The sequence below is a fragment of the Cydia strobilella genome, chromosome 18 (genome assembly GCF_947568885.1).
Source record: "Cydia strobilella chromosome 18, ilCydStro3.1, whole genome shotgun sequence".
NCBI classification, from domain to species: Eukaryota; Metazoa; Arthropoda; class Insecta; order Lepidoptera; family Tortricidae; genus Cydia; species Cydia strobilella.
In genome coordinates, this window is record NC_086058.1 from 5,884,508 (window position 1) to 5,898,541 (window position 14,034).

Sequence of the window (14,034 nt, forward strand, 5' to 3'; positions counted from 1 at the left end):
GTACCTACTCGTATTTATTAATATTGGGCTGCACAACCCGCACTTAAATAATCCGTAAATGTCAGGCCATTGTACGGGGCTTGTATGTGATATATTAAATATATAATACACAGGGTTCTGGTGGCCAATTTAACGCCATCAAGAAGCGCAGCAACTTCCTGGTGTCTTCGTAGGCATCCCGAAGCGAAGTCAGTATGTCGAGGATTTTAACCAGTTTTGTAGCCAACCTTCATTTCCGGATAGCGTGGGTTTTCAGCCAATTATAGTCTTTCGGGCAAACCAAGAACACATACCTACCTAAATGTCTACTATTATATTAGGGTTGAAATATTTGGGAGACGGAGCTTTACTCGGAAAACATATAAAAACTCTAAAATGCGCGTTTTCCCAGCAAGTCTAGCTAAGATAAGACCTAGCTAGATCGATTTTTCGCCCCTGAAAACCCCCATACCTAATATAGCAAATTTAATCGAATCGTTGGAGCAGTTTCCGAGATCCCCGTATATACAAGAATTGCTCGTTTAAAGGTATTTAAGATACAAATAATTATGTCTTTAGTCCAGAAGCCTTTGTTTCTAAGTTTAATTAAAACCTACTACACGTACTAACAGTATTAGGTTTAGAAACAAATTAACGTGCATGTTGCTTCGTTCTTCGCTGTCTCCAAAACACAATAGAACGTTAGATATAATGTAAACCAATGTTGATGGAAACAAATTACTCCTGGACACAGACCACCGGATGATTTCTAATTTGCACTGATACTTAATTGCTTAAATATGTAATCAGTGTGTTCAGATTTCAGCATTTGCCGATCATAAATAACTTAAGGCCCTATTATCATAAAGATGCAATTAGAAATCTTCCTTATTGGAAATATGTGTGTGTCTTTGGCCTGAAAACGTCACAGATAGTGTTTTGTTTCACAATATCTTTAAGGCTATTTGTTAAAACTCCATCGTCCGCCGTAAGTCTAAACCTACATGCAAAAGGGTGCCTCTTCCATAAATAATACATTTTACATACCTTTGTTGTGGTAATTAAATTAGCCCAGTTCCGGTAGAGGGAAAACTGCAGGTGATTTGTATGCACTTGGACAAAGGGTAGCGGAAACTGGGACTGTTCTCTATTAAAACATACAGGGTGCATTTGTTTAATCCCAATCATTTCGGTAAAACATTGAGCTTTGCAATACATAAACGTAGCTGTAGATATTTTTACATGCTCATCATATTTTATTATTTTCATGAGAAACTATTTCATAAATCTTATGAATCCTGTTACCTATAGTGAATATTGTACCTAAATGAACCTTTCATAATATTTTTTTCTATAAGTACAACACAAACATAGGAAACATTTGACAACGAATAACTAGACGGACAATGAAGAAAATCAAATGTCGAACCCCCCTTAAATGCATGATTTTTTATTTTTGGTTTAGTTTAAATGTGCGTTCAGAAACTTAACCCTTAAATGCATGATTTTTTGTATAACTTTTTAATAAATTGAAATAGATGTGTCATGCTGTATAAAATAAATAAATGTGATTTTGGATAGCTGCATATTGAGCCACGGACCATCAAATATACGATGCATATATACATCATTATGCATTTAAGGGTTAAGCTTTTTTCTGTTGAATCTGTGAGCTGTCCAATGCTTTGTATACATTTGGCAACAATATGCATTTAAGGGTTAAACCATTTGACATTCCTTTCTAGTCATTCGATTTCGAGCAGTAATTTTTATCGTAGAGATAGATGCTTTTTTGTTTTAAGTATGATGGCAAGTATGTTGCCGTTATGGACGTAAGTGTATTAATGTAATTAATTGTGAAGTTTTCAACTAAAAAGTTGTAACCGATCGCATGTGCTCTTGTACAGATATTAAATATAGTATATACTTATTAGACATATTTAAGCATATGTGTAGATTAAACATTCCATTATGATTAAGAGAACTGCAATTAAATAGATAACTTTGTTTTAATGTCTAGAAAATATCAGTAACATACAGTAAATAACCTTGCATACATAAATACCCTTAAAAAAAATATAAACAAGTCAGCATGGAAACAATACGATAAAATCAACAACATTACATAATTCCAAGAAATTAGCAATAATAAATTGTTTTAAAAGAAATGTGACCTTGGCCGACGCACCTGGCAAAAATTCCAAGAAATCCAGATCTATGCGAATGGGGTGGCCAGATGACAAGAGATTACCCGAAAAGTCAGGAAAATTTATCATGCAATTAGGAGAAGGGATGAAATATAAAGGAGATTTGAAACTAGAGTAATTTATCTTAATATACCATTTTAGTTACTTACATTTTAACTCAAGCAAAATAAAGATAGAAATAACAAAAGAGATTGTCATAATGTTAAATAAAATCAAGTAATTAGGTGACATAAGGTCAACATGAGAAGGGACCCTGTAAGGGAGGAACAGATATTTGATGAGGTGATTCCTATGTATGTAAATTTTACAACATGTATGTACAGAGCATTGTCAAGCATCCATAATACAAATCTTGCTAAAACACAGTCAAGTATATAATAAATTAATAAATTCTTTACTGTGACAGTACTAAAAGTAATCCATAATAAAAATAAAGACTAAAATCAGAGGGGTAAATAAAAAAGACAGAATTACCACTGAAGAACAAAAGGGACTCATCTTTAAATGAATTACAATTAATGTAAAAAAATATTCTCAGAATATTTATTAATATTAATAAAGTCAAATGTTCACTAAGTGCACAAACTTAGGATCAATTAAAATCTATATCACTGATATATTATGAGGTAATTAAAATTTGTAGCTGGTATCACCACGTTATTTATGTGTGCCGGTTTCATTAAAAAGGGGAGTTTGTTGTCGATTGTCAATAAGACGCTATTTCCATATAGTTTCAGTTCAAAATCAACCTTATCGACGGGCGGCAATGCGGTGTCTTTTGATTGAAGGCGTCTCATTTTATATTAGCTTCCATTGCGCATGTCATATTGTTCCTCGGAATGTTCGTAATTGTCTTATTGGTCAGGAATGAATGGAATATTGGAAATGAATGAAATTTATTAAAGTCATTAAATCAGGTAGGGAAAGTTATAAACTTGATAAAAATAAGGTTGAATTTCGATTAAGCGGAGGGAAAAAGTAATTTGGTCAAATATTTTACTATAAATAGATGTAGATGATTGTAGGTGGGGGATTCAATTTCGGAATTTCAGACGTGTAAAGTGAACCTCTGCCCGAGCAAGAGCTTAACCCTAGACCAAAGTTCGGGATACCTATTAGAATACCTATTTCTTCGGAGGAGGCTCTGCCAGTTCGTCGTTGACATAGAGCGCGTATTAAAGTTCACAAAAGTAGAGGCGGAACGAGCAGTAGAAGCAGTAGCAGTAAAGAGCAGCAGTAGGAGAGAGAATAAGATCGTCGGGGTGGTGAGTGGAATCATGTTTTTACTAAGATAGGAGTCAAGTAACAAAATAAATAGTCAACTTTCATTACAAATAGATAAAATCGAGTAAATTCAATTATATTTAAATCTTAAAAATAAATACCTGGAAGTTTTAAATTGTTTGATAATAGTTATTAATTAATTTTATTGAGTAACTAGACCTGAGAGTTTCAGTTTATAGATCCAATAATTCCTTATTGCATATGTGTGTACTAATCAATTTTGATGGCATTGAACATCTTATGGGTTGAAACGTTAACCGTGCCAACCAAGCCCATAAGTTTTTCAGTGATTTAGGTTTGTGAGTGCATTTGTGTCGAAGTGAGTCAGGCAGATGCCATAGTTTGAGTAGGGAAGTCTGTAAATTTTAAAGTATGAAGAAAGAAAAGCTCGAGCCTTGGTAAGTGGATTTTCATTACAGTGTGATTGACTGTGTAAATTTTCAGGATATTATGTGTTTATTCCACAGGTTATTTTATGTGTTGTGTAAATTTTCAGGACATTATGTGTTTATTCCACAAGTCATTATTATGTGTTTAAGTAAATTTTCAGGAAGATCCTATAATTTAATCTAGTCATTAATCTGTTTTTCAGTCTAAAACTAAAATCAGCGATAAGGAAACTTAATCCATATAAAAACTCTGTAAAGCATTTTTATACAATTTTAACTATATTTTGATATTTATGTAATATTTATTAATATCATCTGTATTATTTATTTAAATTTACAAGTATATGTTTCATCCCGTAGCAATCATTTTAGCATGAGGGGTGTAGCCTCTAGATTCTGAAATTTAAACAAATAACAGAGTCTATGTAGCTTCTGAAAGTCCAATTTGATATTTTTACAGTTACATTTACATTTTTACCTTTTTATAGATATATTGTAGAATTCTGGAATTTTGTATTGGTTAAAATTAATCAATGGGAAATGTTCTATTTTAGATGATAATAATTACATAATTACTTTAGAAATGATTGATTTAAATAAATTAGCATTTTTCTAATCAATTTGATTACTATAAGGAATTAATTAAATTCTTTAGTGATCAGAAAGATCATGACTCTCCAAGCATAGGCCAATTAAGTTTGGTAGGGTTTTGTTGACCATCACTGAAAGATTTGTGTAATTAGTATTTAAGCTGCTGAAAGAAGCTTATAGTCAGTACAATTGCTTGATAATGGCAAGTAATGGAATCTATAATTCCAATTATTAAATCAAACTGAATAGATGTAAAGATGTTCAGAATTATGGGCAATTCAAGCAACGACTAAGTGAAACGCAAGGTCGTGTGGTGTTCTACTATACTTTGAATGTGGATTCACTGCAAGCAAATTGAATTTATAGTTCAGAATTTTGAATAAATTCTTTAGGCTAAGGTCTTATTCATCTTTATAATATTTGAAGGTATTAGAGTCTATGGACTTGCCATTTGATGGAATTGTACTCTAAGGAGATAATTTGATTAGAATTAAAAGATGACTGTATGATAAAGGTCCAATCTTGAGTGTCCTTAAGGAGCTCGCTTTCTTTGATAGTGCAAAACTAGGTTTTTGAACCAGACCTTCACCCCGATGATAGATAATATAGCTAAAGCATGTAAAATCCCACGATTTAATATTATACAAGGGATCAAGTGTTCCTTATTTTAGTTTTTGCAGTACTGAAATTTTAGTACTTACAAAAGTGTTATGACACTTGTAATATTTCTAATAAATTTGTTCTAAGGAACTTGAGATTCAATCTAAAGATATATAGATTGAGGCTATAGCTCTATTTGTTCGAACGGTTCAGTCGGAGGAATGTTATAGAAGATATATATACCTATGAACATGTTTCCGATGGGTAGAAGGATTTAACCCCATTTTATAAAAATATCATTATTAATTTCATTTAGATCATTAGATTTTCTTTTAATTTACTTATTAATCTGATCTCTTTCAGCATCATCATAATAAATTTATCTATAAATAACTGTCCTGATTCCTTTAAGTTTGTTTCTCTAAATTCTAATAGTTTTCAATAAGAAATATTTAGATATCTTGTGTTTTGTAATGGCTATACTTATCCTTCTAATGTAAAAAGTTTCTGGGTTATTACACATAGCGGTAGTGTCCTGCCATTATCTAGACGATCACAACGTTTTATTTGAGGCCAATTTAATTTAATCTAAGCAGAGGTAAATTACATTTTTTTTTGGGGTCATGGGTTTGCATCTTTGATACTGGGGTAGACGGGTAATTATGTATTAATTAAGTTAGTTTAGGCGATGGGCGTCTGCGTAATTGGGCTGTTGTGTTGAGTATCAATAGGCTGGTTAAGTTAGTAAGAATGTATATTAAGGGGTTGTTATAAAGTACCACCCCATTTTTCAGTTGTTGATAAGGTCGATTTCAAATGAACCTTTATGGAAATAGCATCTTATTGACAACCGACAATAAGTACCCTTTTGGTTGAAAACGGCACAATTGTCATCTAGCTATGTATAAAAAGGAGCCCACTGACTATCAGTCCGCCGGACGATATCGGCCTGTCTTCTTCTTCTTCTTTTAAAATTATGGCTTCAGCCCAGTGGGACTATTTCGCTAGTGTCAAGGTATTAAGAGGTTTAAAAACGACAAAAATTGTACGGTTGTACAAGACAGTGTACGGTGATTTGTTAACTCTTGTAAATCTATAGTTAGACTTTACAAGAAGCACGTGGACTACCGGCCGTTGACTCCAAGATGATGGTTAAACGCGCTTCAAAATTAATTCTCCATTCACTGCACACTACCACATTAGTTTACTGTATAATAAGCTATCGATATTACACTTTAAACAATATTAATGAGCAAAAAACAAAGTAATTAATCACGATGCTAACTATCAAGATGACGCTCGAACCGGAAGTCCATCGGCCTGTCAGTTAGAACAAAAATTTGACAGTTCCAAACAACTGACAGGCCGATATCGTGCGGCGGACTGATAGTCAGTGGGCTCCTTAAAGTAGTATAAATTAGTATACGACTACCTAATTAGGGTAATTTATATTATAAATTATTGAAGTAAAAACTCAAAACCCAATACCCTGTATATTATTTACACGGAAATTCGTCAAGACTAGGTTTCCCGTTTAAACACCTCTGTCTTAAAGTGACCATTGTTGTAAAAGGTCGAGGTGATTAAACCTGCATTTAAATACCTACTCAATACATATTGCCGTGACTTTCGACTGAAACTAAATTATGTGTGTTTGTTGAGACGAGTAGTAAACTGAAATGTCGACATCTGTCAATACAAATGGTTCATAACTAAGTAAATGGTAAGTAGGCTTTGTCGGAGGCAGTGTGGGTCACGGCATGACCTGTTTCAAATGAAACTAGGCACAGTTCTACGCAGAGGACTTAAATTTAACTATTGTAATCATTTTACATGAGTATTTTAATATTTTACTATTAGACTATGTGTTGTATTACGAAATAGTTTTGACATTATAATTAGTTATAACTCTACAACACTGACCCTCTTTTATTTAAGTACAGTTAGCATCAATAGTATCCTCTATTTACTCTCTAATATAGGGTGGGCCAATGATAAATGCATTATAACGAAAGACGTCAATACGAAAAGAGAATTTATCACTGGCCCACCCTATATCTCTATAAAAAGAGATGTGTCTTTATATGTAAAGCGATCAGTTTCATCCGCTACTATATTCATGCTGACTGTAGAATGTACATATAGGAAATTAATATTATTTGTTGAATGGTGCTATTATTTTCGCGGATGTACTTATAAATACAAAATACCTAAGTGCATAGTTATATCTACTTAACCCTCAAAAAACTCAGTTCATCAAAAGATTTTGATTATAAAATTGAGTCACGTTTCGTATTGAGATATAAAATGAGCAGATTAAGGAAACTGCTTAGGCATTACGAGGATCTGATTTCTGTTTTTTTTTTATATCGCGTTTTCATTTTTTGTATCGCGTATTCTCTATAAGACTAAACTTAGTACCTATGAAATAAAAAGAGCGACCCCAAAAACCTAAAATATATGACATGACATACTAACTTAAAAATACCAACCAAACCACACGAGCGAGTCATACTTAGCATGACGAACTTAATTAAGTAAATGTCAAGATTTCTTTCATTCATCTCCGACGTGTTGTAATGTAACGTGTGGTTATTTAACAAAAAAAAAAACTGAAAATGGGGAGCAAATTCTTACTTAGGTACGAGTAAATATCAGTTGTGTAGGTATTGTAGTAGTATTGTAAAATATTAGCAACTATTAAACTGTCGTCACCAACTGCCAAAAATAATGTGAATTTTTCTACTTCCACTATGATAAACATTGCAAGCTTAATATACATATAATAAGTTACACAGTCGAGTCATGTGCGAAAGGTTAAAAGTGCACATTGTCTAATTTCGCGAACATTTCGCATGAGACAAGATCTGTGCGTTCACGATTATAAATGTGACTCGCCTGCGTAATATCCTATTAAGAGAGTAATTTCATATTTATTTTACTATACTCGTGATCGAATGTGTGTTGTGATCAAGATTGTATTTGTTTTGGGTCTAGAAGACCTAACTACCTAAGATAAATCTGGGGGCCAAAGATGACAATAGTACAGTCAAGGGCATAAATATATATACATTTCCAAAGTTTCAAAATTATGTGTACGCTCCATTTGTCCCTTCGACTGACATTTTTGCCTTCGACTGTACATCGACAAACGCCAAATTAAAAGAAAAAAACCGAACAAGTGAGTCGGACTCGCCCAAATTTATAGTTTTCAGATTTTTCCTACTTTTAGTGTAAGATAATATTACTTGCAACGGGAAGCACCCTATAAATTTTGATTCTCTTGAGAGTGTCGAAATATACGTTTTTTGCGGCATTAAGGGCCGTATCTCATTTTTACGTTAACTTACGTTTTTTTACAGCTTCAAGGGACTGTAGACCTGAGTACCTACCTATATGATTTTAATTTCAAGTCGATACCTCCACGCGTTCCCGAGATAAAGGGTCTTGACAGACAGGCAGACGGACGGACAACAAAGTACCTAATCCAATAAGGAGTTTGGGTTTAATTATTATTAACCGACTGCGCATCAGCGAAGATAGCGGGACACGTTTTAAACGATATTACTTAGTAGGTAGTAGGTACTTATTTCCTTATCTTGAAAATACTGGACTTTGCACTTACGAGTCTTTTAGGACATAAATAGCATAGTCCTAAAAAGCTAAAATCCCTGCGAGCTAGACTTGGTTCAGAGGTCGGAGGCTACGGATCCGTTATTGATGAAAGGGAATGTGGGCCCGTGGGCGACTATTTTAACAGCAGTTGGTATGGTAAGTAAGAAATAGGGACTTGAGAAGTACCCACGTTATCGTGGTTTATCAACCAGGTCAGGTAGGTATCCCTACCTATTTTTTGCCCTAAAGCCCGACTTATGAAATGCAAGTTGAAGGAAAAAAATTTTTATTAACACCTCTTCGTACCCAGAGATGGGCAAAATGTAATCGACTAACGATTAACGATTAAGATTACAAGAATTAATTGCGACTGACGATTGAAAACGACGATTGATCAATCTTAGTTGTATAGAGTGCAACTAATTTAGTTGCAACTAAATTAGTTGCCGATTGATTTCGGACAACTAAATTTTGTAATCGACTAATTAGTTAGACTATTTTCTCGCGACTAATGTTAGAAGCAAATTGAATAGAATACCTCTGTATGGCTATGTTGACAGACTGATTAGGACATCTTAACGGATGTTTAAAAATAAAATAGTCATGTATTACTTACGATATTTTGACCGTTTCTAAGGAGCGAGATCTGTTCTCACTATTATTTTGCTACTAAAGTAGTGCATCTCTCTGAAATTGGATTAAATTTCTCTTATCTAAGGGTAAATAAGAACTGGGTACTTTGTGCATTAGTAAAATAACACTTAAAAAAACACAATTATATAAATCAAACTTTGCATATTAAATATAAAAGCAACCATGATATGTATTTAGTTAAACTATATGAGGTTAGTCTTGCAATCGTAAAAATAATAATTAAAAGCAAAAATTATCAACAAATCAACGTTGTTTATACAATAACATGTTCATATGTGATAAGATAAAACATTAAAAAACACAGTTATAATAAATCAAACTTTGTAGGTATATGAAACATTCAAAGCAAAAAGTATCAAAAAAATCAACGCTGTTTATACAGTAAGATGTTTATATGTGATAAGATAAAACATTAAAAAACACAGTTATAATAAATCAAACTTTGTATATGAAACATTCAAAGCAAAAAGTATCAAAAAATCAACGCTGTTTATACAGTAACATGTTTATATGTGATAAGATTTTAAAAATACAGTTATAATATGGTCAATGCTGACTTATTTCTTTCTTCAGAAACACTAAATTGATCTGAGGAATTTGAAGAGCTCTTCCCACTAGAATCCTCATCGTCACTGATGGAACTCATTTTAAAACAGTTTTATACACAAGTTTTTTGTCGCGAAAGGGTTTGAACGTTGCATTCGGTTCGAGTGAAGTTTAGTGACTAATTAGAAATTATTGCATTTTCAACTAAAACTTAACTAGTAAACAACTGATAAGACGGATGAGTAAAGTAGCTGTCTCGCTCTTTCATACATTGTTCTCTTTCTATTTTTTTACCTGCACTCCTTTTTCTTAACCCCATATAAGTAATAACCATCCAGTATTTATTTTTTATTATTTCAGTATTATATTTCCGTAATAAGTAAGCACCTAGAATCTAAAATGATTCATGACAACATGTTCAATACGAGTATGTAATATAATATGACCTAGAAACCTCAAACCATCTATGAGTATGAATTTATGAAGTATGAGCCTTACATCGAATAGCGGCTGATCGACCAATTCGCTACCGGTCCAATATATTGGCAATAGCGGTAATAAATAAAATATGTATGATGATTGATATATTTGAATGTAGAATGACGCAAGGAAAATGTACAATAGTTAACGCTGAGAATTCTTTACAAAGAGGTTTAAATATTTTTAATGACCACACGTTGATAACAAAATAGACCGCGTAGATAATAAACAACATGCAGATGTGTCATTCAATAGAACGTGTTATTTTTAGAAGATGCGTCGGCACTTGCACCAAAATGCAACAAACAACTTCCAGGTAAGTAGGATTATCCCATTGTTTTGTCACCGCGTGACACTAAAAAGAGTTTTACTATTGTCAGACAGCAAAATATTGATAGTTTCTATGTCTAAGATTTACTCAGTATCGTATAATTCAAAGTATTAATAATGCACCAACCTACTTTATTGTTTGCGATTTGTAAACAATGCAGTTTTTCGCTATTTGTCGTTATTACCAATATATCGTTATAATAATATTATGGCATTATTTGCATTGTCATTCAAGCATATCAAATTAAACGTGTATACATAATTTTAGCTCAATCGGATGAAGATATCTGCTTCAAAATAAGTCGCAAAATTCTACCCAAACTAACATAGTTATACCATACGAGTACCTCCGTATGTTACATACATACGTACTTGTAGTTACATATTGCAAGATAAAAAATGCAAAAACGGGCGACTACGTAGTTTTAATATAGATTTAATCGTGAAATTTAGTCGATTGAAACTAAAACTAATTTAGTTGTTAGTCGAACATTCTCACAACTAATTTAATCGCAACTAAATTAATCGCGATTAAAAAATGACGATTGATATTTTTAATCGATTGATTAGTTAACTAAAAAATTAATCGATTAATGCCCATCTCTGTTCGTACCTACCTCTACTTATCATCAGGCATCGTAAACTGCGAGCGAAATCCATTGAAATGACGTACTTTGACTTGACTTGACTAGGTAACAACCCTAGTACTTCAATGGATTTCGCTCGCAGTTTACGATGCTTGCTTATCATATCATAATGAAGTGTTATCTAAGTAGCTTAAAGCTACACGAGTCTATTCGCTCTGCAGCGGTATCATGGTCGCCTTTTTGTCACTTGTCATATCATGCGTCACTTTCGCACTTACGCACTTGTTAGAGCGTGACAGGTATGGTGACAAATGATAGACAGCCGTCCATCTTAGCATGGAGACTGTATAAAGGAACCAAATCTCTATGTATGAAAAGTGTCCATCAAAAAACAGTAATTAGGCGGCGCCACCATACACCGAAATACTACCAAAAACAACCTACGTAATTTGGTCGGGTTATTTGTTGCCTTATATGGTTCATGTTATATTCATGTCCCAAAGCCTAACTAGCGCCACCGGAGAGATTAGGAACTATTATTTAAAGCTTAACGCGGTCACTTTTACAACAATTCTGCCATAAGAAATTGCGATCCTTTCTATACCATCCATACATCTTAGCCCCGCAGAAGTTCATATTTTTCTCACGCTGTGCTTTGTCGTCTTTTTATATTTCCAACACGCACATAGCCTAAGCGTACATGGGCACGAGCTCATGGTCAGAAATCCGCGAACAAAAATGTGTCTGTCAATGTCATAAACTATAGGAACCACGGGAAGCCATGCCATCGCAATATTGCATTTAAGTTCACCTGTTTTTACCGTTACCGTCCCTAAAATATCGCAGCCTCGATGTCTGCATGCTTCGATTACTTTCTCGACCAGAGTTCATCTGAAATTGGTAGAGAAATGACGTATGTTATGATAAAACATTTGGGCATTTGTGACTTTGTTCAATTTAGTTACTTATAAACGTTATAAATATATTGCTGACAAATGTTTAAAGAAACGTTAAAATCCTTGGTCATTTGTGATCATAATCGACTGAAGATTAGTGAAGATGCAATATATGGATGGGTTCGTATTTTGTTTATTCATATTTTTTACGATAAAGAAATTGCGATGTTCAAATTTAACTATCGCATTAAATAACATTTTTAATACAGTTGCTCAAAAAGTGCTACTTTTCGTGGCTGTTTAGCGTGCGGAAAGTTGGTTTTCGCGAACTAGTGCTTTTTACTTTTCCAATTTTTTTTAATTTATACTTGTTCCAATTCATGACTACTTATTGATGAGTGTTAATATTAGTTTCCTTTAAACGTCGTAATCAACATAAAAACCTAATGTTAATGTAAGAATACGAAAAATATGCATATTTCATATTTTATTACTTACCTCTTCATCATTATAAGTATTATAACACGTTTATTTTTTTTCTTCTTCTTCTTCTTTTAAAATTATGGCTTCAGCCCCAGTGGGACTATTTCGCCAGTATCAAGGTATTAAGAGGTTTAAAAACGACAAAAATTGTACGGTTGTACAAGACAGTGTACGGTGATTTGTTAGCTCTTGTAAATCGATAGCTAGACTTTACAAGAAGCACGTGGACTACCGGCCGTTGACTCCAAGATGGTGGTTAAACGCGCTTCAAAATTAATTCTCCATTCACTGCACACTACCACATTAGTTTACTGTATAATACGCTATCGATATTACACTTTAAACAATATTAATGAGCAAAAAACAAAGTAATTAATCACGATGCTAACTATCAAGATGGCGCTCGAACCGGAAGTCCACGTTTATTTTTTAATGTTGAAAAACCGTTCTTAATAAGTTGTCTGAATGGAACGGAACGCCTGTCAAAGAAGAGGCGTATTGTCTTACTGCAAGAATGTTTTAAGTTTCCAAAGGCAACATTCGATATTGTTTTTATAAATATACGATACACAAATAATCATAAATAACGATATTTAGGTAATAATTTAATCCGGGTAAGTAACAATAGTACATTTCGATGCTAGTGCGGAAATGTCAATCTTCACTCGTCCCATGTCTTGCCACTCGCCTACGGCTCGTGGCAAGATATCTCGGTACTCGTGGAGTAATGACATACTTTCCGCACTAGCATCGAAATGTACAATTGTTACTTACCCGGATTAAATTGGAAAAATTAAGTTACTAGACTATACCTACTTAAAGTTAATAGGTTGATTAGGGACTTTTCTTAATATAAAACTAATCTTCTATTACATACAAGACTTAAGTCACATTCATATTAAACAGTTGCCTTGTTAATATAGGGAACTTAGGGAAGTCATTATTTATAGTTATCTTTGCATATAATAATCTAATCTTTAGTAAGTTGCAATCTAATCATTCTAATCAACTGATAACCAGTGTACAGTCGCCATCAGATATATCGGAGCGGCCAAGGTGCTCAAAAATATCTGAACACGCACCTAACGCCTTGACAATAGAGGCGTGTTCAGATATTTGTGAACGCCTCGGCCACTCCGATATATCTGATGGCGACTGTACTATGAAGTTTTACAAAATATGTAACGTGTAAAACCTTCGCGCTTTGAACACATATGAAATCACATTTATAATCGGGTGTCTATCGCGAATTTATTTTGTTACCTTAATTTACCGACGTTTCGACAGGTTTCACTGGTCGTGGTCGCGGCTAACTGACGTCCCAGAAAAATGACAAAACGATTTGTTTGACTACCCGACGAAAAGTGTATGGAAAAGTTTGGGGTAGACAAAC

The 14,034-nt window shown here is 33.5% G+C and overlaps 1 protein-coding gene across 2 annotated transcripts in view; it reads right to left on the minus strand.

The window, feature by feature from the left end:
- The window catches only part of LOC134749433 (uncharacterized), a 44,953-nt gene that overhangs the window by 18,330 nt on the left and 12,589 nt on the right, over positions 1-14,034 (minus strand). Inside the window, exon 1 of one of the 2 annotated variants that reach the window (XM_063684363.1) lies at positions 13,905-13,965. The exons of the other annotated variant lie outside the window; for it this stretch is intronic. The gene's annotated coding sequence lies outside the window, so the exon portion shown is untranslated. Of the gene's footprint in view, positions 1-13,904; positions 13,966-14,034 lie in introns of those variants that run through there. 2 annotated transcript variants of the gene reach the window in all.